General features: G+C 37.7%; 1 non-coding gene across 1 annotated transcript; it reads left to right on the forward strand.

Moving 5' to 3' along the window:
• The first annotated feature begins 10,194 nt into the window (after positions 1–10,194).
• Positions 10,195–10,301, forward strand: LOC116854927. Its single transcript, XR_004380252.1, has one exon. It is a non-coding gene; the product is annotated as a U6 spliceosomal RNA (small nuclear RNA).
• Positions 10,302–11,154: the final 853 nt, after the last annotated feature.

Consider the following 11,154-nt stretch of genomic DNA (forward strand, 5'->3'; position numbering starts at 1 on the left):
CTGATCTACACTTTCCTTACTCATTTTTGTTCATTTTTGGTATCAAGGTTATACCAACTAATAAAATGAGATGGGTATCTTTCCCTCTTTTTCTATTCCATAGAAGAGTTTCTAAAAGATGGGATTATCAGTTCCTTAAGGATTTAGTAAAACTCACCTACAAAAACTGTCCAGACAGATTTTTTTTTCTGAGATATATTTTCAATTACAACTACAATTGCTTTCATGATTGTTGGTGTATTTATATTTTTCGTTTATATTTTTTATTTCTTCTTGAGTCAGTTGTGTTAGTTATATTTGTCTAGAAAAATTATCCATTCCTTCTAATCATTGGCATAAATCATTAGCATATGTAGTATTCTTTAATGATTAAAAACTCTATATGTATACATTTGTCCAATTTTACATTCCTAATATTGTCTATTTGTACCTTTTCTTTTTTCTTTATCAGTCTTACCAAATACTTGACCATTGAGGTGCCTGTGTGGCTCAGTTGTTAAGCATCTGCCTTCGGCTCAGGTCATGATCCCAAGGTCCTGGGTTTTGGCCTACATCGGGCTCCCTGCTCAGTGGGAAGCCTGCTTCTCCTTCTCCCATCCCCTCTGCTTGTGTTCCCCCTCTTGCTGTGTTTCTTTCTGTCAAATAAATAAAATCTTAAAAAAAAATTTGACTATTACTTTAACCTTTGCCAAGAACCAGCTTTTTGTTTTGTTAATCATCTCAATAGTTTGTCTATTTGATATTTTATTAATTTCTGCTTTCACCTTCATTATTTTTTTCCTTCTACATTCTTTGAATTTACCAGTGGTGTGCAGGAGCAGCTCATATCAGCTAATGAGAACTAATTGTTACATTTTCAGGAAATTTGCTATCTGGTTGTTAAAAACAGCCATTTAAAAAAATTAAATTATATAAAATTACAATTAAATAAATTATATTAAAATAAAGTTAATAAACATTCAAAACTTGTCACTTCTTAATTTTACTACATTTTACTATTATTTATGCTCTTGAGATTATTTACTTCTATCATATGGGAATGAAGGAAATGCTTCATTTCTTTCTAATTACCACTTTAGCCAGTGGTGTGCTGGTAAATAGACTCTGAAAAAAAAAAAGAGAGAGAGAGAAAGGAAAAAAAAGAGAGAAGCCCTGATTTGTAACATTTGCTGATTTTCGTAGTATAAATGCTCCCACTATGGTTGATTTCAAGCAATGTAACAACTGTCTGGCAAAATTCCTGAATACTTAAAATCAAGGTTTAGGAGCTCATAATTAGCAGTTTTAGTCAACTGCTAATAAGCTATTTGCAATAGCTTCTGATACATGGTATTTCTTCTATCAATCACTTATAAATATTGATAATTTTAAAAAATGTTTATTTGCTAACATATGAAAATTTAGAAGTGCATATTTATAGTTTTGAAGTCTATGCCTTTTTGAGGGGTTTCTTCTGGTTATTGATTTCTCATTTTATTGCATTATGGTTGATGAATGAGGTATAATATTCATATTTTGGTTTTTGATATTTTTTTGGCCTAGAATGTGTTCAGTTTTTGCAAGTTTCCCTTATGTGCTTAAATAGTATTTGTTTTTCATTTGGTAGATGCAGGATTTTTTTTTTAAATATAGCTTTTATGTTTTATAGAAGTTTTAGGTTCACAGCAATTTAAGTAGAATGCACAGCAAGTTCCCATATACTGCCTCCTGCTGACACACACAGCTTCCCCCAACATCAACAACCTGCACCAGAGTGTTAAATTTGTTACAATCAGTGAATCGACTTTGACGCATTAGCACCCAAAGTCCATAGTTTATATTATCAGTCACTCTTGGTGTCGCAGGTTCTCTGGGTTTTGACAATGTATAATGACATGTGTTCACCATTATAGTATTGTACAGAAAAGGTTTCCTGTAATAAAAATCCCTTGAGCTCCACCTATTCATTCCTCCTTTCCCTCAATCCCCTGGCAACCACCGATCTTTTTACGGTTTCCAGAGTTTTGTCTTTTCTAGGACGTTATGGTTGAAATCATACAGTATGTGGCCTTATCAGACTGGCCAATGTTTTTTATATATCTACCTAATAGCTGAATTTTACTGTGTTATTCAAATTTTATATTCAGATCCCTGGTAACTTTTGTCTACTTTGTCAGTTCCTGAATGAGATGTGTTAAAATCTCTCATGATGATTGTAGATTTGGTTATTTCTCATTTGAGTTCTGTCAACTTTCACTTCATACATTTTGGAGCTTTATTTTTAGATGCACTGAAATTGTTTTCTTTTAGTGGATGACTATTTGTTAATCATTAAGTGATGTGTCTCTTGTCTTCATTAATGCTTTTCATCTTAAATTCCATTTTGCATATTGTGTCCTTTTCCATCCCCCCACTTTTATTTTAACTTCTCCAATTCATGATGTTTTAGTTGCATTTCATATAGACAATATATAGCTGAATCTTTAGTATCTAATCTAAGTGTCTCTGTCCTCAAATAGGTGTTTCTAATCCATTTATATTTATTGTGACTATTGATACACTACTCTTGTGTTTTCTGGTTTCCATATCTTTCCTTCGCTTTTTTCCTTCTCTTTCATGTCACATTGTCCAAGGACATTGAGTTTTTCAGGTTGACTTTTTTTTCTATTTTTTTCTATGAGTTGGAACAGGGACCACATAATTGCTATCCTCAGGCCAGTGATTAGGTTTTCTTTCAAAGAATGTACTTTTTCCATTTCTCTGCTTTTCATCTTCCCCAGTATTATATCACATCTAACTCAGTTATACCCAGAACTTGCAACCCTGACTTTTATCTTCTTTTGAGTATTAAAATTCCAGAGTCTAAGAACTATATCTGGTTCCCTCATCCCTTTGAGACACAAGTCTTCAAATCCTACCTACCACTTTGGGTGTTTCCTTTGTTTCTGATACAAAGATCTTGAGGTGGTGATTTCCTTTCTTCTTTTCAAGATCATGTATGCGTTTATAGTTTCATATCTGGCATTTTTACATATCTGAAATTTATTAGTTTGTAGTGCATGTGTGTATGTCTGTGTCTGTGTGTATTGGTGAGATATTGGATTACTTCCTACATCAGCCTAGGCTTTGATCTTGACTGAAAAACAAGCCTATGCTCTTAACCACTAGACTCTACTGCCTCCCAGTGTTGTTTTTCCTCTTAGGCTTCCAGTATTATCCTTAATGCTTCTTTACATTTTATAAATAGAGACACAATTTGTGAGATGCACTTTCTCCATATAATATAAATAGACATATCTGTCACATTTGAAGTTATCAAGTATAGAAAACAAGTTAGCAAATTAATTATCCTTTGTTTATTTTCCAAATGAGCCAATTATTTCCTTCATTAGCTAACACTTTGGTTTTTTATTCAGGACCTTAATAAATGAAGACATTTCTCTCTTTTAGTTCTAAATCACCTTTCACTGGACACCAGGGGGCCAAATTGAGACAATTCTTTCTTACAAAAATAAGGCCTAAAGTTTGATAAAGAAACTAAAATTTGGCTCTTAAAATTGTAGTGTAAGCAGGATTCTATATAGATATGCTGACTGTTTTTTTCTGCTATGGACATTTTGCTTTGACTAATATATTTAGAAGATTGAAGATCAACACCTGTTCCTCTAGTGGTTCTCTTTTGTACAGTGACCTTTGCCTCACCCATATAAATACACACATGGTGATTAAGCTGTCAGATATCATAGGGGACTTTTTCAGGGGTGAGGACAATGAATCACTCCTGGAATTTCTCACTTATGGTCCCCCAGATGTCTGCCATCTACCTTGACAGCTATTTCTTTGCCCACTCTTTTATTAAACCAGAGTCTCCAAATGGGCCACTAATATTGTGATATTTGAGGATTCTCTATCACATATAGGCTTAGACTAGATGATCTCTTACTAAGAGCCCTCCCAATTCTGGCATATTATGGGCTCATATTTCACTGCCAATTTCTATGATTGAGGGCAGATATCACATGATATTAAGTTTGTGCTTAAGAAAATTCAATGCTCATGTTTATTGCTACAACAGGACTTAACACAGAGCTATTTATCAGTAGAGAACTCACAGTGCCCCAGAGCTTTTCCTATTGGTGGAAGAAAAGGGAAGGAAGCTAACATTTACTGAGTTATCACATAACATGTATTGTCTCAGTTAAAACTTACTACTTATCGGGATGCCTGGGTGGCTCAGTGGATTAAAGCCTCTGCCTTCAGCTCAGGCCATGATCTCAGGGTCCCGGGCTCGAACCCCGCATCAGGCTTTCTGCTCAGTAGGGAGCCTGCTTTCCCCTCTCTCTCTGCCTGCATCTCTGCCTACTTGTGATCTCTGTCTGTCAAATAAATAAATAAAATCTTTAAAAAAAAAAACAAAAAAACTTACTACTTATCAAGAATATGCTATTTTTCCCTTGTATAAGAAAATGAGATTGATAGAATGAAGATGACTTGCTCAATACTGCTTATCTAGTAAGCAGTGGAGGTGAGATTTGAATCAAAGTCTTTCTGGTTTCCAAGTTCTTCCACAGCTCATGCTACCCATCTATCCATCCATCAACTTATTTCTCATAATATAGTTATTGAGCACCTACTATGTGTCAGGTAGGCACTGTGGATACAATGGGGAATAGCACAGACAAGATCCTTTCTCTCTACCAGGTTTGTTTTTTTTTACAGTATTAAATTTTCTTGAATATGGTAGACCACAGGACAATAAGCAAGGCTACAGTAAGATTGAAACAGATGACTTGATTGTAAAGATCCTGGAGAGCAGAAGGCAAGATCTGGTTAACATTGGTCAGGAGAAGAACTAATCCTTTGATCTGTTCATCCTCTTGTTAGGACTCCCAAAATACTCCATCACATTTTGACCAAAACTAACATCAAAGTGTTATGGGAAGAGCTTAACCCTTCTCACGTGTTCATGCCTTTAAGAAAATCCTAATTGTGGTATAATATACATACCATAAAATTCACCCTTTTAAAATATATAACCCAATGGTTTTTAGTATATTTCCAGGGTTGCACGACTATCACCACAACCCAATTTCAGAACACTTCCATCACCTCTGAAAGAAACCATATAAACATTATCAGTCACTCTCTGTTCCTGTTGTTTTCCCCTTTCTGCTCTAGCCCCAGGAAACTATTCATCTATTGTCTGTCTCTATGGATTTGCCTCTTCTGGACGTTTTACATAAATGGAATCATGCAATATGCTTTGTGACTAGCTAGTTTGACTTAGCATAATGCTTTCAACATTTGTCCACACTGCAACATATATCAGTACTTCATTCTGTCTTATGGCCAAATAAAATTCCACTGTCTGAGTGACCACATTTTATCTATCCATTCATCAGCTGATAGACATGGGGTTATTTCCACCTATTGTGAATAATGCTGTTGTGAGCATTTGTGTACCAGTTTTTGTTGGGAGAGTATTTTAATTTGCGGTTTTGAGTATATGTTTAGGAGAGGAATTGCTTGATTCTATGTTAATTTTATGCTGAAAATATTAATGAACATCAGACTCCTTTTCCAGGGGCTCCACCATTTTACATTCCCATCCACCATGTATGAAGGTTCAAGTTCCTCCATATTCTCACCATTTCATAAGCCCATTTCAAGTAGCCTTTATAGCACTTTAAGAACAACAATGGCATTAGTAGCCAACACCTACTTTGTATCAGATACTCTTCCAAGCACTTTACATAAATGAATTTACTGACTCTTCATAGGAACACTATGACATAGGAACTCTTATTTCAGATGAATAATTGAGACCCAGAGAAGATAAGTAAATTGCCTAAGTTCACACAATTAAAAAGTGTCAGAGCCAAGACTTGAATCCAGGAATTTTGACCCCAAATTTGTACTCTTGACACAGAGACAACAGGCCTCTTTAGTAATAGATAATAGGTCACATTCTAAGGGTTTTATACCCATTTTCTCACTTCATCTCACAAAATGCCAATGAATTAGGTACTATTTTTTCACCTTCTATCCCATAGATGAAGTGACTAAGCCATAGAGAGGTTAAGTACTTACTCAAGGTCACATGGCTCATATTTGTGAAATGAAGATGTAAATCTAGATCAAGCATGCTTTGCCCCTTTGTTCTTTGGAACAGAGCTGAAGCTCAAGCAACTTTAGTGGTAAATGTAGAAAGGAAAACAATATTTATAAGTAGTCTGCACACTTAGAGATAAAAGGTGCAGGAAACAGAATCACCTTGACCCTACCGAATTCTCAGTGATGCTGGCAGATATTTGCAGTTAAAAAGTAAAATTAGCTGAGAGGTTTAGGTGGAACTCAGTGACATGGGGGGTGGGCTTTTTTGGTAGATAAGTAGAACATTGTCCAAATAGGAATGCATTTCCACTGGATTGTCATCAGCTGTCACTGTGTTAAAGCAGAAGTAATGGTTCCCTTTGAAAATGGTTTCCAATTACACTATTGTTTTAAAAAACTAACAATTACAGGGGTGCCTGGATGGCTCAGTCAGTCAAGCATCTGACTCTTAATTCGGCTCAGGTCATGATCTCAGGGTCCTGAGTCCATGCCCTGCATAGAGTCTGCTTGGGATTCTTTTTTTCTCCCACTCCCTCTGCCCCTCTCCCTCCAAAAAACATTTAAAAAATCAACAGTTACATTTGATATTTTGTATTTTTCAGGTAAAAAATAAATGAAAGACTCCGTGGATAATGTGCTTGCTTTGATTAATGAAATGATGAGAATGGATTTAGAAAAAAATTGGGAAATACTTTACAACTACGGCTGTAGACCAAAACTTCAAATCTTAACATTGATTTTTGCTTTATCAAATTAACAAAGTCTATGTGGTGGTTAAGATTATAGGCTATCATCTTTATGGATTCATTCTGGACCTTGCCACTTGTTAGCTTTAATCAAGTTACTTAATTTTTCTATCTCAGTTTCCCCATTTGTAAAATGGGCATCATAATACCTAGCACATAGACTTGTACGGAGGATTGTAATGGGTGAATATGTATAAAATGCTTAAAACTGTTTCTGGCATGTAGTAAGATCTAAATAAGTGCTTGCTGCTTGTCTAGTAGTAGCTGTAGTAATAATAAAAATCATGATACAGTAATACTGAATGTTGTCAGGGAAGAGATAACATCATAAGTATTAAAATGTACCTACCCTGAAACCCCACTTTTAGATAATTATCTTAAATAAACAATTACATTTTCAATTACAAGTATGTTCACTGCAACTATGTTTACATAGTGAAAAACTGGAAGCCATAAATACTGTTGGCCTGCATGTCTCAACAAGGAATAATCCGTACAGTGTATGGTTGTGTGAAAAAATTCAGGCCATAAAATAGTACATTATAATTTCTTGTTTTGAAAAAGATGTGTATATTCATGTTTGAAGAAAGGCCTGGAATATCAGCTTATGAACATTAGCTTTCTCTGGGTTGTTGATCGTTTTTATGCCCTCCTGGTTATTTATGTTCTATTCATTTTGTCCTCAATGAGCAGGTATTATTTGTGTAATTTTAAACAGTCATTTTAAACTGTCAAAGCCTGCCAGTGTCTGATCGGCCTCATCTGGCAGCGAGCTTGGACACTAATGGTTTCAGCCCAGATTGTATATGAGGCACTTTACATTCTCCACAGCCATCCAGGGACAGAATCTCAATTAAAACATCAAGGTCTGCCTTCTGTGACCCCTTGCTGTTTTGGTTCCACCTATGAGCTGCTGTTGATTTGCATAGATTAAAGCTCGCTGGATAGTTGCCATTGTCTTGAAAAATGGAATGTGATCAGCATGGGGGAGGGAAAGAAAGGGAAAATTTGCATTTGTTTTATCGCACCCTCTTCTTGTTAATGCTCATTCAAGACTGCTTTGACCGCAGCTCAGTTGTTGGTTTGGTAATTTCCATGTTTTGTTTTGTTTTTTTGTTGTGATGGAGAAAACAATTTGAGCAGCAGCTTTCATAGGAGAAAATCCTTAGGAAAAGAGATGTCATATAGCCGGATCACGTGCCGTGGGATGTACCTAAGCTTAGAATGGCAGAATTTTCAAGAAAGAGCTGCCCAAGGGACACTCAGGTATTGCCTGCAACCATTATAAGTCCATGCTGACGTTTTGAGTGTCAGGAAGATCTTCCTCTGCCCTTCAAGGTCCTTCTAGATGGACTAAGAATCAAATAGATATGAGACAGATTAACAGGAGAACATCAGATTTAATGGTGTACTTACAGGGAATCCACACAGACAGGAAAGTCCAAAGATGGTGAGGCAACAGGAAGTTCTATGTGAGCTAAGGAGAGGGGTAAGGGTCTGAGGATACAAAAGGGAGGAGGGTGAAAGGAGTCTGTTAATAGCTCTCTTCCTAGCATAGACATTCCTTTCTAATGTGAATTTGAGGACCAGGAAAAGAGGTTTTCCTGCACACAGTGGGTTTTGATTACTTTTAACTCAAAATAGTGTTCATGCTGGAGTTCATGCCCATCTTGGGGCAACCTGTCTTCAGCTCCTCCTACACAAGAAACCAAAAGTACATGTCCTTTTTGTATTTTGCATCATTAAGCCATCTTTCTTTTTCTTGTTTTCTCTTTGTAATTTTCTGGTTTTTTTTAAAAAGATCGTATTTGTTTATTTGTCAGAGAGAGAGCACAAGCAGGAGGAGAAGCAGGCTCCCCACTGATCCGGGACCCCAATGTGGGACTGGATCCCAGGACCCCAGAATCATGACCTGAGCAGAAGGCAGATGCTTAACTGACTGAACCACACAAGCATTCTTCTTTGTAATTTTCTAAAATTTGTACATGATTTTAAAACTTGAACCCCATATTCATAATGTTAAAAGTGCTTCACCTTGGTGTATGTGCTCAGGGTTGTCCACAGTGCCATCACATGTAACAGGAATCATTGGTTTAAACCATGCCTCCTTTCCCATAGCTATCCCTCTCATTCAGTTCATTATTTAGTCACTACCATGTCCAGGGAACAATAGAACAACATTTTAAAACCATCTAGACTAGAGACTTTTAAAAGCCTGCTCCAGGAAAGTTGCCAGGGCATTGAAGGAACATCTAAAGGAGAGGATGGGAGGAGCAAAGCAGAAGGCCATTTCTGCTCTTGAGAGCCAAGACACAAGCCAATGGTGGGGAGAAAGGGAGAGAAACTAGGTAAAACCAGGGAAGATAATATTAAGATAGAGCTAGCTTTGAGTAAACAGATATGTCAACAGTGGCTGTGTTTGTAACCTCCCATCTTTCCTTATGGTACCCCCTTTGTTTCTGGCACCCCTGATTTAGCTTCCACCCAGATGCTTAGTTTTTTCTTAATCAAAGGTCTACTAATCTCACCAGAAAGAGTAACTTAAAACATCTCTAAGCACTGCATTGTAAACTGAGTTTCCCAGAGTCCCAGGGTTCTGAGATGGTACTTTGGGGTCCACTGTGGAAGATGAGTAGGGAAGGCTAAGCAGGTGGGCTTTGGGCTCCCTGGTTTTGCTAAACAGATAAATTCTATTCCTATCTGTTATACACACAGGCTGCTATGAAAAGGTCTAACTTCTTTATTTTTTAAAGATTTATTTATTTATTTTAGAGAGAGATGGAGAGAGAGAGAGAGCATGAGAGTGAGGGCAGGGAGGGGCAGAGGGAGGAGAGTGAAACTTCAGCAGCTCCTCACTGAGCTCCCAGCTTGACATGGGTCTCAATCTCACGACCCTGAGATCACGACCTGAGCTGAAATCAAGAGTCGATGCCTAACCAACTGAGCCACCCAGGGCCCTGGCCCAGCTTCTTAGGGAAAAAAAAAAAAAAAAACCACAACACAAAAATTAAACTAAAACTGTCACCCTAAGGTGTCACTCCTTCTGGGAGGGAATGGAGTCTAAGAGCTACAAGTTAGGATCCGGGATGAGGCAGCCTGCATATAATTCCAATTTCATCACAGCAGTGGCCTTGGGCAGATGGCTGCATATTCTCTGGATTTGAGATTTCAGCAATTTTCAAATACAAGAAAATCCTCATTGCCTCCTAAGGCTGTCATGAGGATCAAATTCAGTGGTAGTATATGAAGGGCTTTGTACTATTCCTGCCATATAAAAAGGACAAGGTTAATGTTAGTTCTTACTAGCTACATTTATTAAGGTCTTCTAGAACCTTGCTACTCAAAGTGTGGTCCAGTGCTTGCTTCAGCAGCATGTGTACTAAAACTAGACCAATACAGGGAGGATCAGCACGGCTTCTGTGTAAGGATGACATTCAAATTCGTGAAGTATTCCATATGTAAAAAAAACTAAAAAAAAATATAAATTGTGTGTGGTCCATAGACCAACACCACCAGCATTCTCTGGGAGCATGTTAGAAATGCAGAATCCCAGGCCCAGCTACAGACCGACATCATCAGAATCTGTACCTTCACGACATTCACAGGTGATTCCTATCCACATGACAGTTAGAGAAACACTGCTTTGGAAGACACGCCAGACTAAAAGAATCGATCTTTAATAGTGGTATTTTAGAAGCTGTTTGCAAGGTGCTGGATGTGTTTCCTGGTACCCCTTGTGTGGAAAACTTGTTCATCTGTCAAGGCATAGCTCAAGCTGTCTGACCCACCTATCCCACCACCCACGCCCTCCTGGAACTGAACACTTCTCCCTTTGTCCTCTCCTTGACTCCAAACTGATTCTATCTCATAGTGCCAAAACACATACAGCAGAGTTGGAATGCATACCCAGCAACTCAGATGTGCAAAAATGTTCTCTAGAACTGAGCTAAACTACCCCCAGGAGCTTCCCATCCTGCTGGGTGGGGTGGGGAGGGGAGTGCAGACACACAATTCATTGTGTCAGTTGAAAGAATCTGCCTCTGGATGAATGCTGAGTCTTGCATATTTTAACTTCATTTTCCCTCCTCTTATAAAACTCACGGTGTCTGGGAGCAGTGGGGCTGAGGAGAATAGAGCCTTGGATCCACGCTCATTCTTGTGTGTGCTCGGTGTTTTCTGCTACAGAGTGGCTCGTCTGGAACAGTCCTTACACCCATATGTCTACTGAAGTGCAGTGGGTCCCTTCTGGTCTTTTAGGGACTTCATTGGTTGTACCTGTTGTTAAATCCAGAGTCCTAGCTGTTTGCCCCCCTTT

Source organism: Lontra canadensis, unplaced genomic scaffold, assembly GCF_010015895.1.
Source record: "Lontra canadensis isolate GAN:19392208 unplaced genomic scaffold, GSC_riverotter_1.0 scaffold96, whole genome shotgun sequence".
NCBI lineage: Eukaryota > Metazoa > Chordata > Mammalia > Carnivora > Mustelidae > Lontra > Lontra canadensis.